General features: G+C 48.3%; 1 long non-coding RNA gene and 1 pseudogene across 1 annotated transcript; one reads left to right on the top strand and one right to left on the bottom strand.

The window, feature by feature from the left end:
- Positions 1 to 38: 38 nt before the first annotated feature.
- LOC101836806 lies at positions 39 to 1,875 on the bottom strand (annotated as a pseudogene).
- Positions 1,876 to 3,953: 2,078 nt separating this feature from the next.
- LOC110341378 lies at positions 3,954 to 12,384 on the top strand. The gene is made up of 3 exons (XR_002383298.2): positions 3,954 to 6,044; positions 7,508 to 7,565; positions 7,749 to 12,384. It is a non-coding gene; the product is annotated as an uncharacterized LOC110341378 (long non-coding RNA).
- Positions 12,385 to 13,326: the final 942 nt, after the last annotated feature.

Here is a 13,326-nt window from a genome sequence, read left to right as displayed (position 1 = left end):
TGAATGCTTAAAATCACAGTATTTTAGAGAAGTTTTTTAAAATAAGCATGCTTTTTATTGTGTCCACGAAAACTACAATGAAAAGATGATAATAAACAGGCATGTATGACAACTACCACCAAGTTCTCCTCTAAAGAAATGAGGTTCTATCCCCCTGGAGCCCTAAGGCTCAGAGGCAACAGGGATAGAGACTCCAGAAGAAGGTACACGTGGGCCCACTGGGAAGGCCAGCGTTTGCTTCCTCCTTGACAGAAGGAGGTGGCCTATAAGCACTGCCCTAGGCTAGGCCCTCCATTCCCTAACTAGAACACACAAAAATCCCCCACCTACTCCTTCCCCAGCAAACACCGCTAAGGCAATAAGCCAAAACTGCTAAGAGCTGCTCTGAAACCAATGCTCTCGGGGATCCATCCAGAAAGGGTTGTGTTCTTCAACTTGTATGGAGTAGTAAATGAGGAGCAGACAGGCAGCAAAGACCAGGAGGGGCAATAGCTGGTTCCACAGTGGGACCTGGCCATACTGGTCCAGAGCAGAGAAACAGGGACCTGCTTTTCTGGCCTGATGGCGAGGCAGGAGAAGATGGGAGGAGGTCACAGAAGAGCTGGAGAATGTAGGATAAAGGATAAGCCCAGGAAGCTCCTGGAGACACTAGAAATGGGGTGGTGGTGTGAGATGCTCTAGTAGGCACTGTGTCACCCGTAGATGAGGCATTCTCTGTCCTTGCCCTCCTGGAGAAGAGAAAATATCAGGCACCTGGTGTTGGAAAGAGTGAGCATCTGCAAGTGAGGTCCGGGGCTGGGGGAAGCTCTTGGGCATGCCCACAGACTCAGGCTCCCCATATGTCCTGGAAGTCAAACAACGCTCCCCATAGCAGTTGACGTTATGGTCCTTGCTTTGGTAAAGTAAGGTGTCCTCTTGGGGGCAGATCTACACGTCTAAGTCCACAGAGAATCCAAGTCTGAGAACCAGTAGGAAAAACAGAGGATGGCGAGTTGGGGACGAGAGCTTCCGATTCTGGGTCTTATTCTGGAAGATTTTCTTTTCGTAGAGCTTGTGAGCAGAGCCCATGGGGGATGTTTTACTGGTATAGATAGCACTGGGGTCAGGTCAGTGTCGGACAAAACCGTGTAGTCTTCCGTGGAGGCATGCAACTCAGGGAAGCGGTGTTGAAAGTAAGGGGCGCCAGGGTCTAGGGACACAGTCTAAGAAATGGACAGCTCCAAGAGCAGCAGAGGAAACACCAGTGTCTCAGGAGCGGCTGTCAAGGTTTAAAAACAAAACAAAACAAAACAAAACAGAAAACACTGTTTTGGTGACTGGGCTTGGATACAGATCCTGTTAATTGCTATTTTCAATTAGCTATTTTCTTCTCAACAAGAAATCTGGGTGTTGTGGTACTCACCTGTAATCCCAGCATTTGGGAGGCTGAGGCAGCAGGACCACTGAACGTTCCAGGCTAGCCTGGGCTATATAGTGAGTTCTAGGCCACCCCTGTTGAGAGAGGGGTGAGGAGGAAGAGGGATAGAGAGACAAAAGGAAAGAGAGGGAGAGGAAGAGAGATGGGGAGGGAGAAAGGGAGAGGTAGGCTGGAGAGACGGCTCAGCAGTTAAGTGCAGGTTTTGTCCCAGCAGCCATGTTGGGTGGCTTGCAACCACATCTATCTGACCTGATGGCCCTGCCATCTGAGAGCACTAAAGCCACACACAAGCACATACACATTATTAAAAATAGTTTTCGAAAATCTGAAACAGGAAGTCTTCCCACATTAGTTTGCACAGACCAACTCCTGTTTGTTAAGTGGCCTTTCTTAGTGTGCCGTAGAAGGATCACATCTTACCCCCTCCCTACTGAAGGCTGGGGTCCCAGCCCGGGCATGGTGGCACATACCTTTAAGTTTTTAAAGACAGTTCTCAGGAGGCAGAGTCTGGCAGATCTCTGAGTACAAGGCCAGCCTGGTGTACAGCATGAGTTCCAGGACAGCCAGGGCTACACAGAGAAACCCTGCCACAGAAAACAAAATAAAACAAACAAAAGATCAGGAAACCCCTGACTTAATGGTAGAAGTAGGGGGTGGGGGCTAAATGCCCCCTGCTGTGTGGCCTGAATGTTTGTGTTCTCTCAGAATTTAAATGTCGAATCCCTAATGAGATATGGAGCTGGAGCCTTTGCAAGGTGACATCATGAGGGCCGGACTCATCACTGATGGGACTCATGCCCTTCTAAGAAGAGACACGAGAGCCCCCTATCCCCACCATGTGGGAACACAGAAGGAAGTCCTCGAAGCTCCTGTGAGTCAGGAAGAGAAACTTCCAGAAGAACTGAATTGACTGGCACCCAGATTTTACACTTCCCAGATCCTAAAACTGCCAGAAATAATTGTCTCCTGGTCAAGCAATCCAGTCTGTAGAGTTTGCCATAGCAGCCCAAACAGGATAAGGCTGTTGGCCCCTGGGAAGTGCCGAGGCAGTAGAGAGGGCACACATAGGTCACTAACTGGTCCCGAAGTAGTTCCGTATGGTAACAATTGTTACAAATCTACCTGGTAGCCACACTGTGTGTGTGTGTGTGTGTGTGTGTGTGTGTGTGTGTGTGTGTTGTCTGTTTTCCATCGAGAGAAGACAAGCAACAGACAGCAAAATCGTGTCAGAGGGCGCTATCTACTGCAGAGAACAGGCAGCAAGGGGAATGGGAAGCCTAGAAGAGGAGGTAGGGGGAAAGAGGCAGAACCCCACCCCCACCGCACCCCACCCAGCCCCACCCAGTCCCACCCCACCCCACCCCACCCCACCCTGTCCTTGAAACTGCACACACTGAAACCCGATGCTCTGAAATGAGTCACACAGCCACACCTCACTATGAGGGATGACAGCCATTCAGATCTGCACTTGGGAAGTGTGTATGGGGAGGAGGTGGGGTCCTCCACTGAAGGTGTCGGGACTGGGGACTGGGGACTGCTATCATGGCAGGAGAAGCTCATGGTGAGACTGTGATGTGGACAGCTGACTCCATGAGTCTCACACACGTGTGCCTGTGGCGTCTTATGGGCAGAAAGCCTTCGGTGGTTTTGTAGTAGGCTCTCATCCTAAGAATGTCTGCGCAGCAAATAGTCCTGGAAGATGGAGAACTGTGTCTCCTCTGGAGCAAACACTGGCTCGTTTAGTGTCCAGTATGATAAGGACCGTGTCATGTATGCACACCAGGCGGACACCTGAAATCCCTGTACTTGAGAGGGTAAGTGTAAACACATAGAATTTGTGGTGACTTTTAACCACGAGGAAAAGAAATACAAGTTGATCACATGATACAAAAATAACATTTTGGAATCTATGCTGCTGACCTCAGCATGTCCTCCCACTCTTCTGCAAGGGATTTTTCCACACAGCAGGGTACTTGGGCATAGTTTCTCTGGATTCCTAGGCTAGCTGGCATTTACAGAAGACAGAAGTGTCTAACCCTGTTGTAACTTGAAAAAACAAAACAGGAAAGGGCTTAGATGAGTTCAACTGAGGTCATGTGCCCACCCTGGACCAGAAAGGGTCAGGAGGGGTGGGGTCAAGCTATGGTATAGCTGTGACTTTCAGAAGGTTCAGGGAGATTTAGGAGCCTCCCGGAACCCACGACAGCAGCAGAGAGAGGCAGTTTAGCCCAGGGAGAGTCAGGAGAGAGAGAGCTGCAGATCCATGGATGCTTTAACATTTTCAAACAGAGCCAGTAGTAGGAGGTGAGGCCATTCAATGATGGGGAGAAGGCAAGAATCCCAGGAAGTTCGGGTGTTCTGTTTTGAACTTGGTGAATTTAGAATCTTCAAGGATATATAGTGGAAGATATCTCACAGATCACTGAGGATACAATTCTGCAGGTCAGAAAACTATGGGCAGCCCCAGCTACTGGTGGAAGACAGAGTGTGCCTCTCAAGAGTCCTTCTAACAGCAGAGTCCTCCAGTGTCGCCAAAGTCACTGGTGAGAGGCAGTCTGACTAATTATGAAGGAGTTGGTAAACCGCCTGCATTCATATTTCTGTGGAATGCCTGCACATCCCAGTCCGGTGACTCAGCGAGGGCTGCTCCTGCGGCTTGTTCCAAAGCACACTGGGAGTTGTTGGGCAAATATTTGAACAGACTTTCAATCTGAAACCCACGAGAAGCCCAGCCGTTCAGCGGCAGAGCCTACAACCCCTAGTAGCTCTTTTAGCCCCTTACAGCCAACCTCTGATGAGTCTGGAAACAACTGAGCAACGAATTCCAAACGGGACTGGCTCTCCAGAAAATATGTCACTGTTAAGGGGAGGGGAGAGGAAAGATAACCAGAGGTCCAGAGCACCCCACTCCCACCCAGAGGGCTCCCTTTATCTCCTATGGTCTGGGTGTATGGTTATTCTGTGTTCAGAAGGAACTGAGTATATGATTAATTTTTGATCTAGAATGAGTCAGACATGGGTGTGAATTCCAGTTTTCCCATCTACAAAGTGCTAATTACAAACGTGCCCTCTTCCTGGGAGCTAGAGAGAGTTAATGAGGCAAGAGGACAGTGCTGGGCATGCCCCTTAGCGGGGCCTCGGAGGGTCCCCTCCACTTCATTCCCCTCCGACCCTGCCCCGGGGCAAGGTTCAGTGGCGCAGAGGGGCTGCCTGCCTGGGTGGAGGAGAGAGTTGGGTTTCTCTATGAGCTGCCCACCTAAAAGATGACTCCACGGGAGACCCCGGGGGATTTCCTGTAATTTTTACTCTCAGTGTCCTATTTATAAAGTTTAGTCACTGCCGTTGTTTCGCAGCCACTTGGCATGTGGAGACAGGTCATAATCGGAAACGGGTTCACAGGAGACTTCATCTCACCCGCAGGCTTTGGGGGAGTCTGGGTCCAGCTCAGGAGACTTGCTGGGCTGGGAGGCTCATCTTCCCATTGGCCAGCCACACCCTGCTCTTACATATTCAAAGGAGAGTGGCCTCTGTCTTCAAGGGTTCCTTACAGGCTGCTTGTGAAGCCCATCTCGGCGGGAGGCCTTGGCACGGAGTATGGTCCCAAGAAGGCATCTTTTGCTTCCTGCAGCAAGAACAGACCTGCCCAAGCATCTCTGCTCATCCCTGTCTCCATAAAAAAAGGCAGGTTTTCCCGGGAGGTTCAGAGCTCCAAAGCCGGGCGTGCAGAAATAGTGGAAACAATTGAGGGGCAAAAGCAGGGGAACTGAACTGAATCCAGCGAAGCTCAGCTACACTATTTTGTTCCTGTTTGATCCAGGACAGAGCCACAAGGGAGAACAAAGCCCCCTGCTGACTTCCCGATTTCATACCCACTCTGCTAGCGGCTGAAATCAGGCTCTGTAATCAGGGCTGGTAAACCATTTCCTGTCTCCAGTGCTCCCAGAACACTGGGCAGGGCAGGGGTAGTCCCATTTGTTGTTTTTCATGGGGACATGGCGCTTTCCAACCACAGCAGGCTTACTTCTTAGCTGTAGTTTCTCATTAAGCAAGGCGATCAGCAAACCGGCATAAGGTTCTTAACCAGTTTCTCTTGGGAACCAGTCCTGGAAGCCTCCTAGGTTTGACGCTGACCTCCGGGGCTCTGTGTGTACAGAGTTCAGGTCTGCAGGTGTCCGTGGCTTGAGAAGCTTTGGGATCATAGCCCCAGCAGTGAGGCGGCTTCTGGGCCTCTCTCAGCTTGTGAGGGCTGAGGTGGAGTGACTGTCATAACCCCCGGTGGTCTCTTGTGCCAGGGCTCCTCGGTGGCCTACATTAGAGATTCGATGGCCCCGGGGAATTCCGGGGGACCTCTGGCCCACCCTCTGGAGCATCAGGCCCTTTTACCACCTGTTGTCTCGGGCGCCTCTCAAGTCCCAGGCTGACCACAGTCTTGGCCCAAGTCCCCCCCAGTCCTTATTCTGTTCTTTCTCTAGCTTCCTTCTTTCTGTATGTCTCCACCTCTTTCCATTTCTAGGACTTTAAGCCCCCTTGTCTCCATCCCTGTGTTTGTGGCCTGACAGTAAGTCTCCAAAAGCTACCTGGAACCCACGGATCAGTCTACAGAGGCCCAGAGACTTTCCGCTTCTCAGTGAGTCACATTTCCCCTAGTTGAGGTTGGGAGATGGGTATACTTCTGATAACAGCATAAAAACAAAGCGCCCATTGCCTTAGAAAAACAATGTTTCAAACAAGTGCGAACTGCTAAGGTTCGGTAAGTGTGTCAGACGCCAGATCAGCCCGCGAAAATCAGCAGCATCTGCCTCCGCCCACATCTGCCTCCGCCCACAGTCGCTGCTACAAAGTAGTACTCTGAAGATACTATTCATAACAACCACTTGGATTAATTACCAGATACGTGGGAGTTTATTAACCAAGAACACACAAAACTCTATATGCGTTTTTTTTAAGTTCTAATAAGGACACATAAAACAATCTGTGTTAATAGCACACAGTCCCTGCTTGGATCGAGTGTCTTAATAAAGGAGGGTGTGTATGGGTAACTTTGTAAATACCTGATTACATTAATGATTGAACTACACATTTAAGACAAAGCCAATCAATGTGCTGGTTGGCTTTTGTTGTGAGGAACTCTATAATGGGATAACTTTTTAAAATGAAAAGTAGAGAGGAGATTGGCTCAACACTACAAAACCCCGGTGATGGGAGCAGTGTAATGGGTTTAGAGACAGTCCTAAGGAGCGGAAGAGCAGAAGCAGAGGCTCAGGGACACACCTGTGAAGTGCTCACACACAGGCGGTGTCACTTTGTAGCAGGGACACATTCTGAGATGGGCACATTAGGCAATGTCACCTCATAGATAGTTGGTCCACAGACATGGTAAACACCAGCTGTCTGAGGCTGCTGCCAGCGTGACAGGGTAAAGATTTAAAAAGAAATGTACAGAGTAACTATAAAATGTTGAAAAGTATAGTGTGGGTGATCCTTGAACCAGTAACTGGACTGTATAGACAGAGAGGCAAACATAAGAACTCAAGATCTGGGCGAGTGAGTTACACTATCAGTTAAGGTTTGGGTGGGAGCCTCCTGTGTTATTATCTCTGGGACAAGTGTAACAAAATGTGTACCTTGCATCCTTGAGTATCTTAAATTAAGCTTTTGACCAGGCCTGGCTACTGGAGCTGTCCCCCAACATCAACAGCAGGCTCTCATTGTACCTGTGTAGATGGGCTCCAATCCATTTGAGCAGAAGATGGATTTGGGCTGAAGCAAAAGACAGAGTCCACCCTGTCCCAAACAAGCCTATTCCCAGTATCCAACAAAGTCAGAGTTGGAATGTTTAAGCCCTCCCTTTAGAAACTGAAATCCCGACTCTTCAATGTGATGGTATAAGGTGAGGCCGTTGAGTATGCTTAGGTCATAAGGGTGGAGCTCTCAGGAACAGGATTAGTACTCTGATAAAAGAGTTCCCTCACCCCCACCTGCCCAGCCTGTTCTATAACATGAAGACAGAGAGAAACTGCCCCCCCCCACCCAGGAACAGGTCCTCACTAGACACTAAACCTGCTGACGTCTTGATCTCAAATTTTCCAGGTCCCAGAACTGTGAAAAAGTACATTTCTACTGTTTGGAAGGTGCCCAGTCTGTTGCAGTAAGTTGTATATACTAAGACAATTCACATTTGTCCCAAATGGTTTCACAAAGACATCCCACTCCCCTGAACTCCCAAAAGCAAACAGAGTTTTAAGGTAAATGTGGCATAAAACCAGCCATTGTTAAATGTTTGTTATTCATTTGGCATGTTTGTAAATAGGCTCCCTTCTTCTGGTTTTAGACAGTCTCGTTTGTGATGGAGTCAAGGCCCATTCAGAACAGCTCCATGTGCTAAGTGCTCCTTGGTGCCCACTAGCCGGGACATCTCATTTGCAAGGAAGCATGGATGGTGTAATAATGGGAGCAAACCTGCACATCACTGGACTATAAAATCCATTAAAATATTGACGGGTTTAAAGACTTAATGACCCAGCAAAGATGGAAAATATGTTTAAATGCAGATCTTGGTCATTAAAAAAGCATTTGTTATGCCACATTGGCCTCCTCTGAAAATGGGTCTAAAGCAAGAACACACATCACAAGAGTCTGGACCAGCAAAGGAGATATACTCCTCATGGGGTGTCCAATGAAGCAAAAACTCTGAGGTGCACAGATTGCCCCTCTGGGCTGGTGATACGGAAGCTCCAGATATGACAGAAGCTGCAGTAAATCCACTACTCTAGAGACTTCTGAACTGTGAAAGCATTTTCTGAGGAAGCCCTTCCTGAAGAGAAGATACCAGAAACAGCAGGCGGTGAGGCAGCTGGAGAAGCTTGTGGGAGGAAAACCACTGAAGGGAGTGACTGGAAGAGGCTAACAGTTCCCCGTGGGTCCGTGAATGGTCTTTCCCACCCAGCTGTAGCTTCTGCATCTATATGATAACCAGGGCTTTTGCATTTATAAGACAACACAGCCCTGGAGTCTGGGTGCTTAAACAGAAGAAACATGTTCCTTATAGTTTCTGAGAGTGAAAGACTAAAATGTGGGATCCGTTTCTTTTGTGGACTGTGAGGAAAGCACGTCCCGGGTGTCCCTGTCTTACTTGGTGTCCTTATATTGTCTTCCTTCTGAACGTAAGAATTTCTTCTTGCTGTAAGGACACCAGAGATCTCAGCTAAGATGGTGGAATAGAAGCATCTTTTGTTCAACTTGGAATGAGAACGATCAAGCCAACAGAGGAGACATTATATCTTCTGGAGAGAAAGTGAGAAACTCCACGAGCTAATAAAGACTCCAGTCAGGTTGCGTTAGCGCCCGCCACGGTTGACCTCATTCAACTTCGTTAGCTCTTCATAGATGTCACTTCCAACGTGGTCCCACTGGACGACTGGGGAGGAGGACTTCAACGTTCCATTTTGGGGCAGTGGGACATAGGTTGGTCCCTAATAGTAACTGAATGATGACAGTGCACACAAAGGAGCTTTTGTATAGGAAATACTAAAACCTCAGTGTTGAAGAAGCTGAGCTTTCCTGAGGGTTTTCCCGATGTAAGTCCAGCTCTCAAAGATCGCCTCTGACAAACTGCATGGGCAGCAACCGAGGCAACAGCTAGGGCTGTCAGTCATCAGCAGGTCACAGGATCCCGAGCACATGACATGGACCTCTGAGACTCAGTTCTCTTACTTAAAGTAAAGGAGTCAAGCCTGTGAGTTGAATGTGCGGATTGACATTCCAACCTCTACTGTATGACAGAGCAAGAAGAAACAAAACAGCAAAACCTACTTTCCCCGAATTCCTTGGCAGCTAGAGTTTTTGTTGTGAGTTAAACACCCCCACTCCACCCCTACCCATACTCACCCCTGCAACCTAGATGCACTGGTGTGAATGAACTTGAGGACAAGTGTGAAGCAGAAGACACTTTCCTACTGCTGCTTCTGCTGTAGGGTCTTATAAGTAGGTCAAAGTTCTAGAAGCCAGCTATGGGGGTGGGGTAGTGAGGCAGCAGCAGTGGAGTACTCCAGGATTTCCTCCTGAAGACAAGATGGCAAAATTAGGACACACACACACACACACACACACACACACACACACACACACAGAGAGAGAATTTCATTGTCATAGCAAATGACTGGCGACATTCGAATGACCATTGATGGTGATCGAGTTGAATACACCATGGGTCATCTACACTCATGCTGGAGCACTGTGTGGTTTCTAAGGAATAAAAGGAGGTTTCCACATAGTGACATGGAATAATTCTCAAGAAAACTGAGGGAGAAGAAAGTACAACCTTTTAACACTGCCACTTAGAAAGAGAAGCTAAAAGTGCTTACTTAGGACTCTGACATTGTTTGAAAGGATGCTGTTTGCACCTGAACTTGCCTTTCTCCTCTGCCTCCTAGGGAATGGAATTATAGGCATGTGCCATGCCACCATGCTGGTTCAGAAGAAAAACTAAACAATGGACAAAGTATTATGGTTTGGCTCTTAATAGTTTTCTAATGTCCAGGAGATGATTAACCAATTTGTGGGTTCACAATTTCATGAAGGTTCTGTTCTAAGCCCTCTGCTTACTCTTCATCCTGGGTCCAGACTCTACCCCCCATGTGCACCCACCATGATGCTCTGCCACTCCTCAGGCCAGAACAAAGGAACCAAGCAACCATGGGCCGAAACCTCTGTAATCGTAAGCCAAAATGTTTATTATTTGTTATAAATAGATTTTTTCATGTATTTTGTCACAGCAAGAGAAAGCTGACAGCACACACGCCACAATGAGTTGGCCCCAGAAATCTTTCTGCATAGTAAAAACAGCAGCACTATGATGTTAGGTCCTAGCCTGGCTCCTGCCAGTTCTGAAGAGCAGGAGAGTGGTCCAGGAAGATGAGGGAAGGGCTTGTCTAGGCTCACATCTTTGCGGAGATCTGGGTGTTTTTATCTTCCTCCTTTCACAGGTGAGGAAATGATAACAGAAGAAGGTCAGCAGCTTGATCACATCCATGAGACAGGTAGAGCAGTCCATCCCCCTTTCTGCAGGACATGTTTCTTCTTTTAAAAGATTTACAATGCCTTGATTTTTCTATGCGTATGAATGTTTTGCCTGCATGTATGGATGCATACCATTTGTGTGCCCAGTGCACTCGGAGTTCAGAAGAGGGTGTCAGATCCCTAGAACTGGAGCTAGGGATGGTTGTGAGTCACCATATAGGTGCTGGGAATCAAACCACGGTCCTTTGCAAGAGCAACAGGTGCTCTCAACTGCTGAGCAACCTCTCCAGCCCCCAACAACTTATTTCAAGAGCCCTCGCTGGAGAACCAGAAACTTTTCTATCTTTATTAGTATTCCCCCGCCCACACACACATACACACACACACACACACACACACACACACACACACACACACACACACACCAAAGCAGGGTTTTATGCAGTTTAGGGTGTGAAAGCAAAACTAGCATGGGTGTCTATTGCTTTAACCCAGTTCCACAGGTTTGCTCTTGTTGCATGTCTTAGCAAGCGTGGCATGTGTTTCTCTTCCCTGGTGACTATTTCCTTCGTCTTTTTCCCCCAAATCACTCGTGTGACCTGACCACAACACAAAGATGGTGATCTAATAACCGAGGTGACTATTGACGAACAGGTAGGTAGTGTAGACAGCATAGACCCACTGGGAAAGAGTTGATTTGTTATCTGTGAACTGAAACTGTGGAGAGAGAGATAGACAGACAGAGACAGAGAGATAGGAGAGACAGAGAGACAGAGAGAGTGCTAGGGAGCTGCATATGTGTTAAAGATTCTCCAAGGCCAAATGATGGAAATTTAGGATTATGGCGAGCTATACTATTGCAGACCACAGTTAAATTATCTTGGGCTAATTTTAGTTCCTTTGAAAGGCACTCACTGCTCATACCTATGTCTGGTCTAACATGCTTTATGCCTGTGAAAACTCTATGATGTATTCTTAGCAGATCACTAGCTTCCATTCCAAAAGTTAAAAGTGCCATCAGGTATTATCTGAAACCTGTCACAGAGTTGTCCCTGCTTTGCCATCAGCTGCCTGCCTGCCTGTAACCCCCACTAATGCATTTAGCAAACACTTTGATTTGTGACTTTCTTGGTTATGTAACTAATAAGGTCTCAGGTAACCACTTCCATGGTGAAACATTTGAGGGTTTGAGATCTGTGCGGTGTTTCCAGGCCACAGTCACTTGTGCTTGGCTCCAGAATAAACTCCCTCTTACTCTCATTGAGGCCAGAACCATGGTTTTTGCATCAACATATCAAACACGGCTGTGTAAAAACTTAGGAACTTCTTAAGTTCTGGAAATTTCCATTTAATACTTCCGGATTATGATCAGTCATGGTTGCTGAGCTAGTGGAAAGTGAAGCCACAGGCAAGAGGGACTTCTGCAAAACTCTAGCCCAGAGCTTTGTAGTCAGGCCTTTGGCCCTCATCTCTAAAGGTCACTCTCTCTGGATCCCCAGGCTGAGCCTTTAGAGTGTTGGGATTTGAAGTGAGGCATTTCCGGTGTCTATCTTGATGCTTCACCCTAAAGTTGACCCACAGACCTGTTAGAAAGGGTGGACCCCAAGCCTAGCCAGGGCATCAACGCTGGGAAGGGGAGGAGGGAAGCAGCCCTCAAAGCCAAAGACTTTTTGTCTGACTCCCTACAGGAATTACCTGAGGGGCCTTAAAAACCCCGGATCCCAGGCCCTCTGAGAGACTCTCATTTAGCAGTGTGGAGGGCAGCTTTGGCTGGTGGTTCTAGAAGCCCCCGGTAATTCCAGGGAGTAGCAGAGCTTGAGAAACACTGCTGTTGCTGTTACCGAATGGCTGGGGCAGAGGATGGAAGGCAGTACCAAAGATGTCACCTGCCTGCCTGCTAGAAATGAGGGTTCTCTGCCCAGGCCTACTGAGCCTGACATCTGGCTGGTACTAAGGAGAAAGGAGTTGGTCTTCTTCTTCTTTTTTTTTTGGTTTTTCAAGACAGGGTTTCTCTGTATTGTTTTGGAGCCTGCCCTGGAACTCGCTTGGTAGACCAGGCTTGGTCTTGAACTCACAGAGACCCACCTGCCTCTGCTTCCCGAGTGCTGGGATTAAAGGCGTGCACCACCATCACCCGGCTAGGAGTTGGCCTTCTACACAGTTCTGATACATCCTAATGTTGAGAATTGCTTCTCTAAGCAACAGGCTCCAGGCAGATTGTCACTAGTTGTGATTTGCTTCATCAACTATTGAATAACAACTATGTTGATTATAAAGTTAGGAAATGAACCTACCCTGGGGCCTTCCCCAGAGACCATGTGAGAAAGCATTATAGTGTGATTAGGAAGCAACTGGAGTTTGATGTGGCCTCTAAGAAAGGGGGCAGCATTATCACATGTGGATACCATTCGGCAACTGTGGGCCAGAAGCGTCCACAGGAAGCCTTGTCTGCCCAGGGAGAGCCCTGCCTGCCCAGAGACAGCCCTGCCTGCCCAGGGAGAGCCCTACCTGCCCAGAGACAGCCCTGCCTGCCCAGAGACAGCCCTGCCTGCCCAGGGACAGCCCTGCTTGCCCAGAGACAGCCCTGCCTGCCCAGGGACAGCCCTGTCTGCCCAGGGAGAGCCCTACCAGCCCAGAGACAGCCCTGCCTGCCCAGAGACAGCCCTGCCTGCCCAGGGAGAGCCCTGCCTGCCCAGGGAGAATGTGATCCGTGGAGAGAGGTAGGCAGTACATAGCTGAGATGACCCAGCACCAACACTCTCTTTCCCCAGACTTCTCAATCTGGATGGCATGTTTGTCCATTTAAAATGCTACGACAAATTGCTACAAAGATGGTGAATTTAAAAATAACAGAAATGTATTCCCTGACAGATATGGAAGCAAGCAGTCAA

This window comes from Mesocricetus auratus, unplaced genomic scaffold, assembly GCF_017639785.1.
Source record: "Mesocricetus auratus isolate SY011 unplaced genomic scaffold, BCM_Maur_2.0 Super-Scaffold_15014, whole genome shotgun sequence".
NCBI lineage: Eukaryota > Metazoa > Chordata > Mammalia > Rodentia > Cricetidae > Mesocricetus > Mesocricetus auratus.
The sequence above is the reverse complement of the archived record's forward strand: the minus strand, read 5'-3'. Positions and strand labels throughout refer to the sequence as shown.